This window comes from Chrysochloris asiatica, unplaced genomic scaffold, assembly GCF_000296735.1.
Source record: "Chrysochloris asiatica unplaced genomic scaffold, ChrAsi1.0 scaffold00208, whole genome shotgun sequence".
Lineage (NCBI taxonomy): Eukaryota > Metazoa > Chordata > Mammalia > Afrosoricida > Chrysochloridae > Chrysochloris > Chrysochloris asiatica.
Genome location: NW_006408726.1, coordinates 4,062,065 through 4,070,022, shown reverse-complemented (window position 1 = coordinate 4,070,022; position 7,958 = coordinate 4,062,065). Strand labels below are relative to the sequence as shown.

At 37.9% G+C, this 7,958-nt stretch overlaps 1 pseudogene; it reads right to left on the bottom strand.

The window, feature by feature from the left end:
- The window catches only part of LOC102834628, a 65,019-nt pseudogene extending 57,305 nt beyond the window's left edge, over positions 1-7,714 (bottom strand).
- Positions 7,715-7,958: the final 244 nt, after the last annotated feature.

The following is a 7,958-nucleotide window of genomic DNA, read 5'->3' as shown; positions in this document are numbered from 1 at the left end:
CACTGGACCAATAAACTACATTCTTATCAACAGAGAAAAGATTGAAGTTGTCAAGGACTTCATTCTTCTTGGATCAACTATCAACACTCATGGAAACAGCAGTTAATAAATCAAACAACCTATTGCATTAAGCAAATCTGCTGCCAAGACCTTTTTAAAGTGTTGAAGAGCAAAGATGTCAGCTTGAAGACCAAGGTGCACCTAACCCAAGCCATGGTATTTTCCAATAACCTCATATTCATGCAAAAGCTAGACAGTGAATAAGGAAGAATTGATGCATTTGAGTTATGGTGTTGGAGGAGAATATTAAAAGTGCCATGGGCTGCCAAAAGAACCAACAGATATGTGTTGAAAGGAGTGCAGCCAGAGTGTTCCTTGGAGCCCAGGATAGTCAAATTTTGTCTCTCATACTTCAGCCATATGATCAGAAGGGACCTGTCCCTGGAGAGGGATATCATGTTTGGTAAGGTGGAGGGTCAGAGAAAAAGAGGAAGACCCCCAGCAGTATGAACTGACAAAGTGGCAGCATTAATGGGCTCAAACGTGGCAACAATAGTGAGATTGGCCCAGGATCGGGCAGTGTTTTTTTCTGCTGTGCATAAGGTATCAACTCCATGGCACCTAACAGCAACAAAATGGAATATCAGAGAAATTGATGCTTAAGTGACTTACTTAAAGTTACATGGCTGGTGACAAGAGTCAGCATTTGAACTTGCTCTATTGCTTCCTCTACCCTGTGCTGCCCTCCAGGAGAGTTGCCACTGAGGATTGTGACAAATTTCTTTTGTGGAATACATGTACCACCTTTTCATGTTATCTCTTTGAGTGGGATAGCATTCATTGTGAGACATAATTTCCAGTGGTTCTGTCAAAAAACTTTTCATGTGATTTTAGATCTCAGCATACACTTTGGGAGCAGTAGTGTTTCAGTGGTAGAATTTGCCCTTCCATGTGAAAGAGTAGGTTTGATTCCTGGTCCGTATACCTCATACACAGCAATCACCAATCTGTCTGTCAAAGCTTGTGTGTTGTATGATTCTGAACAGGTGTGAGCAAAGCTTCCGGATTAACAAGGACTAGCAAGAAAGGCTTGGCAATCTACTTTCACACAGTAGATTGTCTGTATTCATCCATAGGAATGAAACAGGATCAGGCAATGTTCATTTTGTTGTGCGTGGGGTTATCATGAATCCAGGGCCAACTTGATAGCAACCTGCCATTGTCGTCTTGTTCTAAATGAGGACCCAGAACATAAAGTGATTGCTGGTCTAGACTTGAATTCAGCCTTCCTAGGCCTGGGCCAGACACTCTTTGGGTTGGACCGTCCTACATAAGTTGTCAGCGCCCCTGACATTCTCAAACTGGAGACACATGCGGTGTTTGAATGTAACAGTAGTATTTTAACATTGTTTTTGCTAAGGGTCAGTTGTTAACTATTTTGGACATGTCTGGTGTCTCTGGTGAGTTGTTCATGCTTTCATTAGTCAGTCTGTGCACATAGCACACATGACATTTACACACTCAGAGATACAATCAGTGCATTTGAGGGATGCTTATGATCATAGCCTCTCTATTATTGTATAAGAAGCTCCAGAATATGTGGTGTTCTTTTCAGAATTCCAGTATAAAAGTTGATATAAAGATCCGTAATGTGTATGCTTTGACATTACATAAATATATACAGCCATTGTAAAAGTTAACAACCATTTTACTTATAATTATATTGCAGATTGATATTTTTATGCCCACATTGTCAATTGTAAGCTTTATGCCTTCACTTCAATCTTGGATGAAAATATTTGTATTAGATTTTTATATCTGTGTTTTCTTCTGTAACATCAAGGCACACACTATCTTTCTTATTCACAATGATATTAATGTCACACACTCATCCTTGTAAGAAAAAAAAAAAAGGCTTGTCTCATTGGACTCATAATTCATGATGAGCTAATACACAGTTTTGTATTGTTTCATTGCCATATAAGTACAAACTGTACATTTTTCTTCTCTAGATCCTCATAGTAATATTTCTGCATTACCACATCTGCCTTTCAAGAAAAAAAAAAGTTACATTTGGTTGAGATTTGAACCAATGGACTAAGAAATGTTTGTAATCTGACTCTTTCAGGTTTACAAGAATGCGGATTCAGTTTCCTACTTGCATATATATAAAGAAGATAACACTTCTTTGTCCAATGCTTATCTCTGTTTTAAAGGGGGGAAAAAGCACCTAATCTTAAATATTGGATCCTTTTAACAAAATATTCCCTATTGAATAGAGAGCTAGTACTTTTAGCTGAAAGAAAACTACCATGATATTGCCTTCAAAGCAAACAAGTAAAAGCAGTATCCACATAATATGAAGAGCCATTAACCCCAGAACAAGGCTGTTTTCTTTATTGATGGGCTTGCATTAAAGAATATCCAGATGATCCTACTCCAGTGATGAAGGTAACTCAGAGCAGAGGACAGAGCACCCATTTGGGTGTTAGAAAGCATACATTCTGAACCAGGCTCCTTTACTCAATGGCATTTGGGATTAATTTAGTTTCTTTTAGACCTGTAAGTCTGGTCATTTTTTGTTTTTTTTTTTAAAGTTTGGGTTTTGTTCTACATATTTGTGCCCATTCTGACCCAGCCCTTTTATTGCACACATGTTCAGTGTGGTCAGAGGGGTTGGTACCTATATCTGTATGTGGGTGTATTCCCATACATCATTTCTCACCTATTTAGCATGCAAATGAGTATTTGCATATTATGTACACACAAATTATTGTTAGTTATTGCTGTTGTTTCAGGATTGCATATGTGGTCACCAGGTACCATCTAGTTCTTTCAGGTAACATGCAAGAAGAGGCTGTGGATCATGTAGGCTATTACTCCTGTGGACTCATTGCTTCCTTTCTGTTGTTGTGAAGTGCCATCGAGTCGATTCTGACTCATAATGACTCTGTATAGGGTTTCCAAGGAGTGGTTAATGGGCTTGAACTGCCGACCTTGCAGTCTAGCACATTAACTCACAATGCCACACCAGGACCCCAATTGCTTCCTTGAGCCTTCATTTTTCTTAGTTCTCCTTTGCTTCAGGCATGAGGAGATGAATGGTTGCTTCATAGATGGACATTTGTAAATTTTTAAGACCCAAGATGCAACTTACCAGAATAGGATGTAGAAATTATCTTTATAAACTATGTTTTGCCTTTTGGCTTAGGTGTCCACCAGGACTATGGTCCTTAGTTTTGAGTCAAGTGGGTTAGTCCTGAAGTCTAAGTAGTTTCTATAACTGTTCTCCATGTGTTCTATTATTTGAGAGAAAGTAAAAAAAAAATGATTGTTACTAGGGTTCTAGTTCATATATGTGCAGGCTTATTCCAAACAAAATGTGTTTAAATCTATCTATGTGATCAATAGATGGCTGCTGACACGTTATTTCAGTAATATATCTGTCTCAATCTTGTTAGGCTGCCTTCAGATTAAAAAACAAGCAAACAATAATGCAGGGTCCAATTAAAATAGTGGCTTCCCAAGTAAGAGAGGTCAGCTCAGAAAGTTTTGATGACTATTTTTTGGGATTTCAAAAGGGTCATCTTGATAGGGTTTCTCACAGGACACAGAACAATCATGGAAACTTATTAGGAAGATGAATCTTTAAAAACTGAAAACTTCATTGGTGAGAAAGAGGACAGGAAAGTTGCACTGAAGATGTGTATATATATATATTTTTTTGTTTGTTTGTTTGTTTTCCCCCATCACAACAATACACTTGCTCATTCTTCCAGGATAGAAAAGGCTGTCCTGTGAGAATTTTATTAGAATACCTTTCCACATCTACCCTATAACATTGATCCTGCCTCTTCAGATTTCTTTTTGTTCTCTAAACTAACAAAACACAATTTGAGTCCCTCATGGATTCTCAAAATGCCATTTTGGTGTTGTTTACACAAAAGAGCTCAAAATTCTTCTGAGAACAGTTATAGAAATGGAAACATCACTTTCAGAACTGTATACACTTAGATGGAGAAGCAGTAACTTCACATTTGATATTTTGCTTAAAAAAGATTTCCATGATTTTATAACAATACTTTTTTATTTACCCTCATATATAGGAGTCTTGGTGTGGCACTGTGAGTTAATGTGCTATACTTCAAATTTGGTTTGAACTGCAAGGTCGGCAGTTAAGGCTCACCAGCCACTCCTAGGAAACCTTATACAGGGTTGCAATGGGTTTAAACCTACTCAATACCACTTAACAACAGCAACAACAATAGGGATCCTGGTGTGACAATGTAAGTTAATGTGGTCGACTGCAAAGTTGATTTGAACCACCAGGTCAGCAGTTCAAGCTCACCAGCTGCTCCTCTGAAACCCTATACAGGGTTGTTATTAGTCAGAACCAACTAGATTGCACTTAACAACAACAAAAACAATATGAGCATACATGCGCCATTTATAATTATGTATGTAGAAATGACTACCACCATACCTAAATATGTATGTGGGTGTATGACCATATGACATTCCTCACCTAGTTAGCATACAGTTGAGTATGTACCTATTTTTTCTTGCTGTTATTAAATTCCATCAAGTCAGTTCCAACTCATAGCCACACTGTATAGGGTTTCTGAGGAGCAGCTGGTGAGTTTGAACTGTCAATCTAGCAGTACAAAAATATTGCTTAGTCTAGTGCTTATTCTACAGTGCCACACCAAGACTCTTATTTATGTACACACAAATTACTGCTAGCTATTGTTGTTGTTAGACTCCTGGTGTGGTGCTGTAGGATCAGCACTGGATTGACTGAGAACCACAAGGTCAATATGAGGTGGAACCAACTCAATGGCACTTAACAACAACAACAATAATTGCTGTTGTTACAGGGTTGCATATTTTATAGCATTTATCATAGTTGTCCTTTATTGTTATGTATCACTCAGTTTCTTCTTTGCTTTGGTCACATTGATCTGACTTCCCTCATACTGTCTTTCCATTCAGAGGAATTAATTCCTGTCTGTGGATTAATGTGCTGGACTGCAAGGTTGGTGGTTCAAGCTCACCAGCTGCTCCTTCGAAATCCTATACAGGGTCTCTATGAGTTTAAACCAACTCAACAACAACAGCAACAGTTATCTAGTTGTTGCTTCTCGTGACCTGTCTTCTCCCTAATAATCATCAAAGAGAGGCTATTGTGTTTGACTTATTTCACTCAGCATAATGTTCTTCTGATTTATCCATGTTGTGAGTGAACTCTTTCCTGGATTCATCATTATTATCATTGAATAGTATGCCAAAGGAGCTCTGGTAGTGGTTAAGAATTGGGCTGTGAACCTCAAGGTCAGCAGTTCAAAACTACCAGCTGTTCTGCGGGAGAAAGATGAGGCTTTCTGCTCCCGTAAAGATTTACAGCCTCGGAAACCCTATATAGGTGGCTATGAATCAGAACCGACTCCACGGTACATAACCACCAACCACCAGTATGCCATTGTATTCATGACCATGGTCTGTATATCCATTCAGCCACTGAATGGACACTTAGATTGTTTCTGTCTTTTGCTATTGTTGATATGCTGTGATGAACATGGATGTGCATATGTCTATTTGTGTTGTAGCTCTTATTTCTCTGTGAAGCAGCCCTGCAGTGAGATTACTGAATCAGACATGTGCTGTAGTGAGTTATCTAAAGTCTCTTCTAGCCATAGTCTTTAACTCCCACTAAACAACATTTCTGCCCTGCTGAATCTGAATAAGAGAAAGTGGGAGAAGATGCTGATAGAATGGCATGAATCAGTTCTGGATGTCAGCACAGCTCATTGTAAATGTAAAAACTTAAAACTCTAACATGTGTGTAAAATGACCCATCTCAGAAGCAGGAGAGGGGATCTCACTACTATCAGAGAAGAAGAGCCAAGAGTGAGTCCTGACATCCCCAAGTATTGAACCACCTCAGCCCAAAGACAGAGAACTGTAACATCAGAGAAGTAGCAGAAGAGCAACTGCAACAGAATCAAGGACCAGAGTGTGAACTAGAATAAAGCGAGTGTTTCTCCATGTGTTTGTTTGCCACCTGAATCTTTGATAAAGTTTCTGTTCATGTCTTCTGCCTACTTTATTTTAGATTATTTGTCCTTTTGTTGTTGAGGTTTCAAAGTTTTCTATAAGTGTTAGAGTCCCTTGTTAAATAAATTGTTGTCATTTTTTTTTTTTTTTCCTCCCTCCAGAGCAAGCAGTCTGACTTATCTTCTGCTTTTTTTTTTTTTTTTGCATTTTGGGGTGTTTAAAAAAAAAATAGTTATACCAAAATTTAGGATCCTCAAGTTTTTCTATATTTTTTCAGTGATCATTATAGTTTTAGGTTTTTCTTCTAAACATATTAATAATAGGTGTGAATTATGAATCTTGTTTCTGTTATTTTTGTATCATTATCCGTTTTGCTAGTATCATTTATTATCCTTTTTACTAAAAAAAAAATTGTGTTGCTAATTGGCTGAATGTTTACAGGGTAGATCAGTTTTCCGTTCAACAATTCATACACATTTTGTTTCATGTCCCTAATAGTAATCCTTACAGTGTATCGTCACTTATCCTACTTCCTTCCTGTCTTTCCTGTTGCCATTCCTCCTTCTTCCCTAATCCTTCTAAATGATGTTCTTGGGTAAATGCTACCCTTTTGATCTCAAATTCTTTACTATTCTTTATTATATTATTATACATACCTAGTGTTATGGTTCCCTTTACAGACCTGTCTATTGTTAGGCTAAAAAATGAACCAGGTATATGATTTTTTTTTTTTTTTTTCAGACCTAAAAGATAGTTAGGGCCAAAGTATCAAGGGTTCTACCAGTCTCCATATGACCAGTAAACCTGGTTCTTTTCTCTCTCTCTTTTTTTTTTTTTCTTTTTCTTTTTTTTGTGATTTTGAGCTTTGTGCCATATTTTACTCCCACTGTCTGGTGATGGTGGCTATGTGCTGTGGAGTTGGTTCCAACTCATCATAACCCTGTACAGGGTTTCTGAAACTGTAAATCTTTACAAGAGCAGAAAGCCTCATTTTTCTCTTGTGGAGCATCTGGTAGATTTGAACTGCTAACCTTCCAGTTTGCAACCAAATTATAATATTATCCCTGTCAGAGCAATTGGTAGCTGGGTACCATCTAGCATGTTTGGTCTCAGGGTCATGGATATTGATGTTTGCATGATACATTAGTCAGTCCATTGTACTACTTGTTTAAATGTGTCTTACATTTTCTTCACTCTTTTTCCCTCTGAAAAGCAAGAGACCTAAGATGACCACTCACAAGTTTTTAAGACCACACTTGGATGTAGAATATTGTCTTTCTGGACTGTGTTATTCCAATTGACTTTGGTGTCTCTGAGACCGTGGTCCTGAGAACCTCAGGCCAAGAAGCTCATTTCTCTAGATGTTTGGTTATGTCTAAGATGCTTTCATAACTTTGTCTTCCATATGCTCCACTACATCAATGGGTATAATTGTCACAAAGCTAAATGCATATGTACAGATATTATCTGTCAAACTTAAATACATTCATGGATATACTCCCACTCTGTCCCACACCCATTCAGCTTGCATATCTACCCAGACATCTAATTGTAGTTTATCATTATTACAAGTGTATATAACAATGTTTACCTGTGTTTGGCCTTTAGCTTTCACACTCCTGCCAGTGTTTTCCACTAGTATCATTTTCATGAGCTCCATCTTACTATATATTATTTTCCATTCACCCAAGTTAACACATGTCTATTCTCTAGCCAGTCTCCTTCCACCCCTGGCAATCATCAAAGAATGTTTCATCTAGTATGGTAAACTTTCCTTGACTTTTTATAATAGTTGTTGTTAAGTGCCGCTGCAGAGCCAGTTCCAACTCTTAGTGGCCCTGTGTAGGGTTTTCAGGGTGTGGCTGGTGAGTTTGAACCACTGACCTTGTGGTTCAAACTGACGT